Source organism: Topomyia yanbarensis, chromosome 3, assembly GCF_030247195.1.
Source record: "Topomyia yanbarensis strain Yona2022 chromosome 3, ASM3024719v1, whole genome shotgun sequence".
NCBI classification, from domain to species: Eukaryota; Metazoa; Arthropoda; class Insecta; order Diptera; family Culicidae; genus Topomyia; species Topomyia yanbarensis.
This window is the reverse complement of record NC_080672.1, coordinates 282,374,177-282,386,894: the sequence shown is the minus strand read 5'-3', so window position 1 is coordinate 282,386,894 and position 12,718 is coordinate 282,374,177. Positions and strand designations below refer to the sequence as shown.

The window sequence follows — 12,718 nt, the reverse complement described above, 5'->3', positions numbered from 1 at the left end:
CCTGAAAGAGAATCAATCAACCTTTCAACTCAATACTGCTAGTAACTCAACGGAAATGAAGTGTTGGCGCAGATGAAAAAGAAACGACCGGAAGGTCTATTTAACTTTATGGAAAGACGTCCATGCATCATAGCTTGTAATTTAGATGGATAGCTTTAGAGAAGCAATTTATTTAAGCTTGATGGAAGTCATACATATGCTTTTGAACTAGAAGCTAGCTGCCTTCGTTACGAGCTTCTGTTGTAGGTAGATCTAGTTTTTAATCCTAACCATAGGCTTCTTCTAGTTTGATCGCAAATGAATCGGGTTTCATTCAACTCATCTAAAACATCGGATTGGTAGCAAACTCATATCATTTATTCGTGCGCTTTGAAATGTTTTTACTCGTGAGAGCATGTGGACCGAATGGGTGGAATTCATGTCTTCCAATCAAAGATATTAACTCTATTCATACGATAGAATTAGAAACTCATTCAATAACTGATATCGGAGGTAGAACAGATGAAATAGGAAAGCGACTTTCATTCAGAGCAATACCTAATCCAATGTGAAAAGCAGCTTCGAGTTTCCTTGAAATGTTCAATCTCTATACACAAAAATTGTTTATTTTGATACTTAAGCAACCATTTGAATTTCCTATAGCATACCAATAAGTAACAGCTTAAATCAATACTTAATTTAGATGCCTGACCGATGGTGGCACAGGGGCTAACACACATTTCAAGTATAAATACCAGGGATTGTAATTCTCTCTCACTCACGCGAGACGTAGCTTATCCGATGTCCAACTTTTCCGAGATAAGATGAGTCGCAAAATTCTCCGTCTCCACAAATAGCGTGAGAATGATTTTCCGGATAAAATTTATTTGACTTTTTCCTTCTCACCGGAGAAGGTGATAAAATTTTAATTTCGTGGAAATCAATAAAAACTTCAAAAAATACACTTAATTACAAAGAAAAGCGGCAAAGAAGTATGATAGACTTGTTTTATCGTGTTTTGGAATAACGACAGCAAAGCAGGGAACGCAAAAAGGATACCGTGATAGACTCATTCACTCATTCTCCGGCTGTTTTATTTATCCGGAGAAATAACACGTTGTATTTATCCGGAGAAGTTGTGTGAGTGCCAATAACTTTTCGTGTGAAAATGTGAGTTTTTATTGTCGCAGTAGCAAACTATCCGGGCACATTTACTCATATGAGCGATAAATGCAATGCCTGAAATCCCTTTCAAGTACAAGAAGGAATTATAACTATAAGTCCTTTGAATAAGATACCTCTGCTGCTTCAATATGCCAATCTATTGTAACCAAAGAACAGTCATAATTCCTTTTTGCACTTGAAATAAATTTGTATTATAGCGTGTTAGCCACTATCGGTCAGATATCGCATCAATAAAATACGAACAGCTTTTGTGGATCAACTCAGATTGCATTCATTGTTGGGCATAAAACATCATAATGCATGTTAGGCATGTCGGTGCTTGGATGCATGTTAGCATAGATTGCCCTAAGACGAAAGATACCCAACTTCTGCGCAATCGGAGACATAGTTTTGAACCTTCACTTGTTGGAATTTTGTTCGCCGCAGCGCACAACCTAATTCATCGCAGGCAGAACGTTCTCTCTCAGAATTTCAGTGCAATTGTAACAACCGATTCGAAAACCGATTCATTCAGTATAAATTGTTGTATTCGGGCTGGAATTGCATCATAAATCAACCCATATTCAGAATCTCATTGTGTTGTACTAGGAAGAGGTTATTTTCAGAGATGATGCTTATAGAAATGATCGAAGATTGAAGCCAAAAGTTCCAAACGAGTAATGTAAATAAATATGGCGGATTAAGGAACGCGTGGGGAGTACTGATATTGGAATAGAAAGAAATGCATGCTATCTTGTTTACATACGAAGAGTGTAAACTTTTTATACATGCATACTAAATAACTTTAATGATACAAATAAAATACGAGTAAATTTAAACGCTTCAAAAATTACAAAACCATTGATCAACTGTCTAATCCCTAACTTTATATAGCTGGTAGATGCAAAGCTTGAACATAATAAACTTATCGATTGGCATTCGTCAAACATATTAATTTTGAATGGCATCAGTAAAGTAGCCGACAATAAAGGCAATATTTCTATTGCAGTCGTGATTCGCTGGTTAGACATTTTTTAACTGGACCGCTTTTTAGTTGGACCTCTGCTAGTTGGACCATTGTCCAACTAAAAAGCATCTGAATGTCAAAATCTTATGTCAAATTTACTTTGACAATCGCTCTGACAATTATTAGACATGCGAATAGATGTAATTACACTACTAACGCCTCCTTTGGAGAGTTTTTGACATATGTCAATCGGTCCAACTAACGAATCAAATTCGTTAGTTGGACAGAGGTGTGGCCCAACCAGCGAATCACGACTGTACTCATTAACTGCATTCTCGATATATCTTCTCTAGTGCAACGAAAAACATGTACACAGCCAATGCGTTTCCGAGTTTCATAATGGAGTATTTTGCGAAATATTTCAAAAAAGGAATTCATCAAATATTCATTAAAACTACAAGTCATTCACTGTTTGCACAAAACTCCTGGTTGCCAAAACTAGCGGATAAAATAATTTGCTAAACCGTGCAGCCAAATTCACGGTATTTCTCTCCGCGTGCCTTTATATTTAAAACATCGTCTTTGGTTATTTTATAGAGTACTCGATAATCTGTAACTGTATTAGTGTGTTGAACGATTTGTTTTCCTCCACCTGTCATAATTTCTGATAGCTGGAGGAAAACAAATCGAAAAAAAATCTTTTCGGTCAGATTATTTGCATGGTGGATCGAACCCAACCAGTATTGAAGTCTCCGGAATAAGTTTCACAATGACACAGAGCATTTAAACACCATTATAAATACTTTAGGCAAGCGATTACAAACCTTTAAATTGACGGACAGGTTTACATATGACAGCTGTTTTTTTTTTACAATGGAGAAGACCTTTATGTCCTAGCCCAGTACACGTGCTATTGGTAGGGTCCAATCTACCGCACGGAGTGCACTGGGGGCGTGTCGGACTCGAATGGTGACCAGCCATTAATACCGACTAATCTCCATTGGGCTCCGCCATCATTCCTCCCAGGAACTACCTCTCGGTATTACTTCTGGGGGGACCCCCAAGTAGTGTGAGTGAAATCATTTGCGTAGAACTCAATAATCCGGACATCTACCTATGTGTCGTCATAAAGCTTTTGCTTCACGTATACTGTCGTAAAATGTCGATAATATGGAAAAAAGCGCATCGTTTCATATAAGATAAGCACCCCATAGAAAATCCTCCCAATTTTCCCACCAACTAAACCGGCTTGCGTCGACACAATTAGCCGACTATTCCACCAATTAATCGGTCGATTGTTACGCCGACTCTTATGGGGGTTTAATATGTCCGACGAAATCTGTTGAAATCGGTCTACTTCAACCAATTAAATCGTTCGACTAGTTGGTAGTTTAAAACTGGAACCAGATTCACACAGATCTGGCGATTAATATGGTGACGAAAATTGTTCACCGACTAAACCCAACTTAGTCGGTTAATTAATTTGTCCAAGCACCCGATTTCGTCGGTCGACGTGGAAATTTATGAACTGTCAAATTTTCTATGGGGTAGCTTCCACATACCCAACACGGAACGGAAAGATGAACCTGAAACAGCTGGTGCAATTGCCATCTTCCGGAATTGGCTGGATCCACAACTAGGGTTGCCACCCTTCCGGATTTGACCCGGAGACTCCGGTTTTTGGGAGCGATCTCCGGGTTTTACATTAATTTTAGTGGGTAGAAGTATAATTTCACTTTTTTTTAAACTATTGATTTTTTACAAAATATTTAAAAAGTCTAAGTTAACTATTATTGGCTTAAAGCCACGAATAAACAACAACAACAACAACAGTTAACTTGTAAAAGCCGAACACGAAATTATTGCGACACGGAAAATGTCATGCCAATTTTCTTATATTGTTTAAAATCAAACCAAAATTTTAGGGTAGTTTTATACATATATTTACTTCAAAAATCAAAAGAAAAGTTAATCGATGGATCCTTGAGTGTAAAATTGAACGCATTTTCGCTTGATGCCCTCCATCAAAGTCTTTACAGTGTCATCCGGTACCAGTTTCTCAGTTTTTTTTCCATTTTCTTAACATGCCCTTCTCGTCTTTGACTGTCTTCTTGCTCTTCCGAAGTTCCCGTTTCATCATTGCCCAGTACTGCTCCACGGGGCGCAGCTCCGGACAGTTTGGCGGATTCATGTCCTTTGGAACAAAATGGACAGAATTGGCCTCATACCACTCTAGGACACTTTTAGAATAGTGGCGTGATGCCAAACCTGGCCAAAATAGCGGAGCTTCGTCGTGCTGCTGCAAGAACGGCAAAAGGCGCTTCTCGAGGCACTCAGATTTGTAGATCTCGCCATTTACTGTGCCCTTTGTCACGAAAGGCTCACTCCTCAGTCCGCAAGAGCAGATGGCCTACCAAATGAGATATTTGGAGGCGAACTTCGCCATTTTCTTCTTCTTAAATTTGTCGTCCACATAGAACTTGCTCTTGCCGTTGAAAAACTCCAACCCCGGAATTTGCTTAAAATCGGCTTTTATATACGGTTCGTCGTCCATCACACAGCAGCCATATTTTGTCAGCATCTTCTCGTAGAGCTTCCGTGCCCGAGTTTTAGCCGTCGATTGTTGCCGCTCATCGCGGTTTGAGAAGATCTGTACCTTGTATGTATGTAGTCCAGCTCTCTTCTTTGCATTCTGGACGTAGCTCTGCGACATGCCGATCTTTTTAGCCAAATCACGGCTTGAGACGTTGGGATTTGCTTTAATCATCCGCTTCACCTTTCCTTCCGTCTTTTTGTTCTCCGGTCCCGGTTTTCTTCCAGCTCCTTTGCCGTGGCCCAACGTCAACCGCTCCTGGAACTGCTTCAACACTCTGGAGACTGTTGAATGGTGAATGTTCAACATTTTTCCCAACTGCCGGTGCGACAGGTCAGGAAATTCCAGGTGTTTGGAAAGAATTTGTTCTTTCGACTCGCGTTGGTTCACCTTCATTTTCGTTGAATCGAAAAACACGACTTCGAGTTTGACAGCATGTAAACAATACACATCAATGAGAAAGTGTGCAAAATTGGATTGATTTTTACCCAATGGTAAATAGTTATGCCCTGTTGAATGTGTCGCAATAATTTCGTGTTCGCCCTTTACTCTGGTTCAGATTTATTTTGCCCGACTAGCCCTTCGTTTCAAGGTGGCGAAGATGGGTTCACCAAATATTGCTGATTTTTTTCACAAAGCAATGAAAATGAAAAACAAATAAAATTTCCTTCAAATTTCGCTATATACTCTATTGAAATGATTTATTGCACTAAGTCGCTCAAAATGGTGTAAAAAAGTTTTTTCGTGGCAATTTTACCAAATCACTTCACTGTTAGTGGTGCTTATCACCAAGGGATGGCAAATTTGTTCTAATCCAACTGGCTAGGTCAACATCAAACGAGTTCTTCCGGTGTTGTTGCTACTCCGGCAGCGACCCTTAACCGTTGGCTAGGGAGGTGAGTTTTGCCCATATGTGGCGACCTCTGGTGATGAATAACCGACACCACATACTGCTTCCCATGTTATGCCGCTGCCCTGCCTCCTTTGCTCTCCTTTTCTTGTTAGTTGTGAAGAAGAGCAATGCTCGTTCGACTTATCCTCCACAGCGAGAGTAGTTGGGGCTTTTGTATTAGTCGGGGAATCGAAATATTACACCAGATTAAACCGACAAAACCCTTCTCAAACGCGAAAAATTTACAGCTTTACTTTAACGTAGTAATAAAAAGCGATTAAAGTGCTCTAAAATGCCAAGCAATCGCTTTGATTCCAATTTCTGTCTAGTTCCACTCAAAATCCGCCAATCACCAGGTCAGTGAAAATCTCTGGGTCAAAGCCTCTCCAGAGGTGGCAACCCTATCCACAACACCCGATCACCAGCGATTTTCCTAACTAGCTCAGAATTTGTAGCGCATTTCGATACCATTTTAAAATTCGTCTCCTCCTAAAGGTACGAAATTTAAAGCTGCAAATAAAAATGGCGGGTTTATTCGAATTTTTGTTAGTTAGCCTGCAGCATACTCATACATATGTACACGTAGGTATAGAGGAGACTGAGGAGACTTGATCCCTTTTTTTTTATTTTTCAATCCAATTCCGTGAAATGATAAAAAAAAGTATTTTTTGTCGTTTTATATAGTTTCTAGGGATGACAGCTAATCATAAAAAATTACATGAATATATTACACTGGAAATGCGCTATGAGCATTTCTAGAAAACAACAAAAAAATGGAAAATTCTTATATTAGTGGAGACTCGATCCCTAGCTTGGGGACACTTGATTCCTCTTTGAAAGCGTGTTTAAAAGAGCATGTAGGGTAAAAAGTCTAGTTTTGTCATGTTTCTATTATCACCCTATCCATCTGAAGCCTTTGGTTAGAGTAGCGTCTGCCATCTTTGCGCAAGTGGTATTGCGATAATTGGGGTACTCGATTAGAGTTTTTTTCTGTGCTCAAACAGAAGAATTTTACCATTCTCAAGACATTTTTGTTATTATATTGGCTGTTAATAACAACACAAAAAAGCTGGAATAATTAAATTAATAAATAATGAAATGATGTGGTACACTCCTTAATAGAGTAAAAATAGGTACCTTACCCTATTCAATGTTATAAATGGATTGCGGTATTAATTAGAATATTACGGTTATATTTTGTTACCACATATGTTGTCTGTTGTTATGGATGACTGTTGTTATGGTTGAGGAACGTCAAATGTGCTATGCATGGTTGCTACGTATACTGTAGTAAACAATTACAGTTAACTTTTTGTGCGATGAAGCGTTCATTTTCAACAAATTATTTTTGTTAATGTCTGGCAACAATGACTTCAATTGAGTTCTACAAGATGACGACACGAATGAACTCATGATGAATGAAGTTCATGTTTGACAATTCTTGGTGGTTTGTTTACTTTGTCAGTAGCGTGAGTTCGAGCGCGACGGGTGCTCATATGTTACATTCGAACTCACGTAACTTCCATGTAAACAAACCACCGATAATTGTCAAACGAAGTTCATTCGGCTTATTTTGTGGGGTTATGTCGGTTGGTGTAAAACCTAATTATTCTGGTGTGAATTTGGTAACGTTCAGTGGTGTGTATGAAGCATGGCGAAGGGGATTAAATCTCCACGAATTTGAAGGGATCAAGTGACCCATAGCACCTATTTTAGCAAACCTTAATAAAAATAAAGTTGAACAAAAAATCAACTCAAACATAACGTTTTCATATAACTGACATACTCCTATAATTCTGTATACAAAAGTATAGCATGTAGTGGGTGATTTTATCAATTGTATAAAAGATTGAAAATTTAGAAAATAAATCTTATTCAGTTCCTCTGAGTTTTTTTTTTTAAACTGTAAACATTCGGTTACACATGCCCGATTTCTTTGTTATTTATAAAAGAAATTTATGTTTAGATAAAGCTACGCAACTGTATAGTATATTCGATTAATGTATTCTGATCCGTCTTTGAGTTACGATGATGAGATTAAGTCTCCCCGGGGAACAAGTCTCCTCAGTCTTCCCTACATATACGCTTAGTAGAATGAGCTCAAGACGGATACAGGCACATTTTTTTTCCTATGTGTGGGTGCTGTTGTCATTTTTCTTCGACGAAGCCGATAGAACGGGAGGATGTGAAGAACAAAAGTATAAACAAATGACGTTGTGGGCTTTTCTGTTGCCATAGGTTTTTTCTGGCTCGGTAATAGTTGTTTTTTATGGGTATTTTCGAAATGGAAGTACGTGTTTGAACTGGAAAATCCTAGGACTTTTCTCTCTTTTCAACGTGCGCCAAAGATGCTCGTCTGGAAGTTTCTGTTTACTTCCAGTGGCCCGGCCGTAATGGTTGGTTTTGGAAGTATAAAACTAGTACACTCAGGAGTTCCAGAGATTTCCACCTTTCTTTCTCTTCAACTTGGATTGAGCTAAGAATAAGTAGGTACTATTTGGAGACGGGGGTGTTTGAATTGTGAACGATATTAATATCGTTTAGTAACGCATCATCGATATTTTTCTGTTTCGCGTCCTTATTGCAATATCGAAACGTTCACTCGAACCAGGTGAAAAATTTGAAGTTGCAGAGTATCAATATGCGTGTGATAATAACTATAAAGGGCCATTTATTTAATTTAATTCTGGCACGCTATTGGGGGGAAGAGCTATGACAAATTATGATATAAAGGGATGGGGAGCAGCCATGTGCTTTGACTCAATCGGTCGTTCTACGCATAGGAAACTCCATGGATCATGATTTCGGAATTCGTAATCTAACTATTTATCGTAGAAATACATTATTTTTACATAATCTAATGGTCTGTAGATAAGATAAAGTCAAAGCTATGTACTAGTCAGCTTTTAGTACGTATTTTTTCAATATTTGTGATGAAAAGACCCTTTGAATGCCATAATTATATCTAGCACTCATTGCAACTTTCTTATTATTGTATATTTTCGGAGATTTAGAAATAAAACTTGCTTTCCAGAGATTTTTTCATGAAAAAGAATTAAAATTCATTTTTCGAGTTTTATTTGTGCACATATGTTAAACATATTAACACAAACAGCTTCGCTTTTAAAAAGTTTTTGATAGAACGCCCTTGTCAAAAGATAAAACTGATGTAGACCAGTTACTGCTCATCTATAGCAAAACCAATATTGATAAATTAATGCTCATTTCTATCTAAGATACTTTGCTGTAGACACTAATCCTTTAGGATACATACCCAGGACCCTAGAGGTTTTAAGGATCATTCTGCCCCACTGTGGGCTGGAAAGTTAACCATCTTTGTTGTTTTCAACTAAAACGGTACAACGAAATGATTCGTGCGTACTCACTTGCCGCTGAATTGCCGCTATCAAAATCATACTGAATACTGGAGCGTGGCTGAAATTTTCATGTTAAAGGCTTAAATTTATTTTTATCATTTTGAAGACTTTATTATAAATATGTAAAAATTCTTTGGCTGGAATATGTTCGTTAATTAAAGAGATATTACCACGCAAAGTCGACATTGTTTTTAGTACGGGTCCCAGATTGCTAGTGAACGGTTTGATCGATTTTCATGATATTGATATCAAATCAAAGGTAAATTTAATTTGAACCAAAAAAAGAATGAAACGAAAATTACTATTTTTGACCAAAAAAAAGTAAAAAAAGATTTTTTGGCCAAAAACAGTAAAAAATGAAATGTTTTTCTAGGTTCGTATTGAAGCACTTGCAATTACTTTTAATTTGATATTGATATTATAAAAATCGATGGAGCCGTTCTCTTTCCATCCAGGCCGCCGTCTGAAAAAAACATGTCGGATCTTCCAGATAATGTAATATATTTTAATGAAAAATTTTTACATATTCATTATAAAGTCTCCAAAACAATTTATGTCTTTAACATGTAAACTTTTTCTTGAAATGCGCTCAAAACTTTCAGTATGATTTTGTCTGTTTATTTGATAGTCCCCCCTTAAACTTCGATAATATCGATTTTTTTGGAAGTAATGCGAGTTTTTTTAAACAAAACTAATTCGCTCTAAATAACTTGAAAAAATCTATTTTTTTACTAAAGTTTCCTACAAGAGAATACTAAATTTATATAATATATGATAAATAACTTTTTAGGAAACTTTTTTGTACAACATTGCTTCATTTTTGTCGAGCTCTAACTTGTTATTATAACATTCTTCAGAATCCTTTTTTTCCTACGATTAGACAAATTTAAAAGAATTTGTGACATGTCCCCTTTTCTAGTACGTGTACGTCAAAGAAAATGTCACACGAGCAAAGAGACATTTTTCGTTTTTACGCATGCTAGGACCTTCCTATACAAGGACTTTGATAAAAATCTTAGTTAACAAGTTCTAAACAGAGGTGGGTAAGAAAACCAACCGGTACGTACATACACTGGTATTGTTCTCAAAATCTCAACACGTGTAAACGAGTGATGCACATCGTATTCGGTTTGGATTTCGTTCACACAGTAAACGAAAGAAAAACCTCCACCGACTCTCAGTTTATAAAACCAAACCGAGCCACTCCGCATCGTTTACATGTGTGTACGTATTTCAACTTGTGTTGATGTATTCTCAGCAGCGGTTTCGGTTTGGCTTTAGAAAACCGAGCCTGGTTTTTTCTGTACACGGTGCTTCGGTTGAAAGAAGAAGCAGTAAATTCGTCTGCAGTAGTGCCGAATAGACAACTGAATTGAGTTCAATTAGTTGTTGAGAGTCAATGGGGTAATATCGAAATGGCTGGTTCTGAGCAGTTGTTAAAAGTTCAACAATTGTTTAAATTGAAATTAAAGAAAACAATGAAATCAGCGATGTCAATAAAATAACAAAAACAATAAAATCAATTAAATTAATGAAATCAATAAAATTAATTAAATCAATTAAACATGACATGAATCACTTGAAACTTCACATTAACACTCAATGCATTCAAAGTAGCCTGTATTTATATCGCCAATAGTCGTATCAATGAGATCTAATCCACGTCTGGTTGCGCTGGTTAGGCGATTCTCGAATAATCTCGAGCACACACTCGCATTTTGTATACATATATCCTTATTATTACTGCTACGGCGCATCGTATTGATACATCTATCCTTGCACAGAGGCAATTGCGTGTACGTGTGTGTTACTTACATATGGTAAGCAACTCAGACGCAAGTGGGGGGAAACTCATGATTAGGTTCTTATTTAATGAGTGCTGGTAATACGTGTTTCTGTTATTTTTGCTGTTACTGTACATAGTTTTGAAACATCTAGAAGGTTTGGTCGCGAACATTCGAGTTTAGAGAAAACTAACACTCAATTATTCAATTACAAAAAAACTTAATTCATTGAGAACAGCAACCAACTAACGAATAGCAAAAACACTTTCATTTTATAGACCGCCATTAAAAACTAAGTTTCTTTAAGGAATAAATATTTCCGGCGATACCAGTCGATGTGTGTATGTAAATCTACTGCAGAACAATTAAATTTTTAAAAAATGTTGCGCAATAATTTGAATAAAAAAATTTGTTCACATTGTGTCCAATCACGAAGTTGTCTGTCTCATTACAACAAAACATGTAAAACGACCTTCAATCATTAATGTGGATATTGGTCCATAATGTAACCATGCTAGTTGTTAAATCAACATGAGTAGGCCGCCATTTTGAATTTCTAATTTACGACGTAATTCAAGTTTCGTTTCCTTGGAAATATATGCCTATTTAAATATGCATGCTTTTAAATGCTAAATCGTCGTGAAAATAACACCATATTGGGATGCAAAATGACGACGAATAACAATTTTTAATCTCTACACAACTTTTCGATATCAAAATACCCTTGTTTCATGATATGTTTTACCATTAAAACGTTATTGAATACCAGTAGTATTGAATATAGCTCGCCATTTCAGATTTTAAATGACGGCAGGCATCAATTTGCGATCTTTTGATACATTTCTTATGTTTGAAATGTCCATGTCGCGTGATTCTAGATGACAGAATATCTTGAATATACCGTCATCTTAAATTTTGATCTGCTATCATAGATATAAAAATAGAGGAGGCTATTAAATTTCCTTTTACTTTTAATTTTTGGGCAGTTTCCCATACCAAACATACCCATATTGAAAATTTCCTGATGATAAATCATTTTGAAAATGTCGCAATATTGAGTTAAGGAACGCCATTCATGACCACGAACATAATTTATTTAAACAGAAATATGTCTGAAGACATTTTTTCAATTACCGAAAAGATACCTTATATTATAGAGAAATTTGTTTAGAATTCTTAAAAAAAATACTAGCAGCACTAGCACAGCCGATAAACATCAACCCGAATACACAACCGCAACACAACCGAAGTTTGGTTTCGTTATTATCGTGTTTCCTTCCCATACTCGTGCACCGGTAAACGAAAATCAAAACCAAACCGCGGTGCTGTGTAAACGAAACTCGGTTTGGTTTTCGTGTCTCGTATAAACACAACCAGCGATAAAACCGCACACAATGTAAAGGAAACATAAACACTTTTGAAAATTTGGTTTACCGTACCGGTACTCAACCGGTATTTTCCCACCTCTGGTTCTAAACACCGATTTTTGTGCATTACAGGAATGATGAAAATGAAAATCTTAATCAAGCAATTGTTGAATCATAGCATATCAAATAACCCGAATCTTCATAAAGTTTCTATTTCATCAAGGGGCCTGTGGAGCGGCTTATCTATTTAGGTGTTTTGATTTATGCCAGTTACATTGATTGTATACCAAAAATCAACTTCAATTTCGTTGACAACTCCAAAACTCAAACATAGCTTTGGTTTACATAAAGTTGCGAGTTCAGCTCGATTTTCTCTGTTCTGCTTTAAATTACCATTACAACACCGACAAACTTTTATTACTTACGTTTTAATTTCACATGTAATTACAAACAATAATACGCATTTAACACTTGGTTAGACTCGCGCGGGGTTAGTTTGTGCACAATTATTTTCCCTAACTACAATAGATCGCATTTTCACCAATTAGCCGTTTGTTTGTTTGTTTTTTATTAGGCTCTCATTCAAAGTAATATA

At 36.7% G+C, this 12,718-nt stretch overlaps 1 protein-coding gene across 2 annotated transcripts in view; it reads left to right on the top strand.

The window, feature by feature from the left end:
* LOC131689207 (potassium voltage-gated channel protein Shal) overlaps nt 1–12,718 on the top strand; it is a 642,177-nt gene that overhangs the window by 602,004 nt on the left and 27,455 nt on the right. The window lies entirely within an intron of this gene.